The following is a 248-nucleotide window of genomic DNA, read 5'->3' as shown; positions in this document are numbered from 1 at the left end:
GTGTGTGTGTGTGTGTGTCTGTGTGTATGATGTATATATCAATGTATATGTGTGTAGATATATGTATAAGTGTGTATGTATGCAAATGTGTGGAGGGGTTTGTGTGTGTGGCTTATATGGAATTATAACACACTTTACACATTTCCGATACAGGTGTGCATTGAACACTTCGTGTGAGCGCGGGTGTATATATATACATATATATATATATATATATATATATATATATATATAACATGCGTACATAT

The 248-nt window shown here is 32.3% G+C and overlaps 1 protein-coding gene across 17 annotated transcripts in view; it reads left to right on the top strand.

The window, feature by feature from the left end:
• The window catches only part of LOC106878922 (uncharacterized), a 305,188-nt gene that overhangs the window by 2,449 nt on the left and 302,491 nt on the right, over window positions 1-248 (top strand). The gene's annotated exons all lie outside the window — the stretch shown is intronic.

The sequence above is a fragment of the Octopus bimaculoides genome, chromosome 23 (genome assembly GCF_001194135.2).
Source record: "Octopus bimaculoides isolate UCB-OBI-ISO-001 chromosome 23, ASM119413v2, whole genome shotgun sequence".
In the NCBI taxonomy this organism is placed as follows: domain Eukaryota; kingdom Metazoa; phylum Mollusca; class Cephalopoda; order Octopoda; family Octopodidae; genus Octopus; species Octopus bimaculoides.
This window is presented reverse-complemented; position numbering and strand designations above follow the sequence as displayed.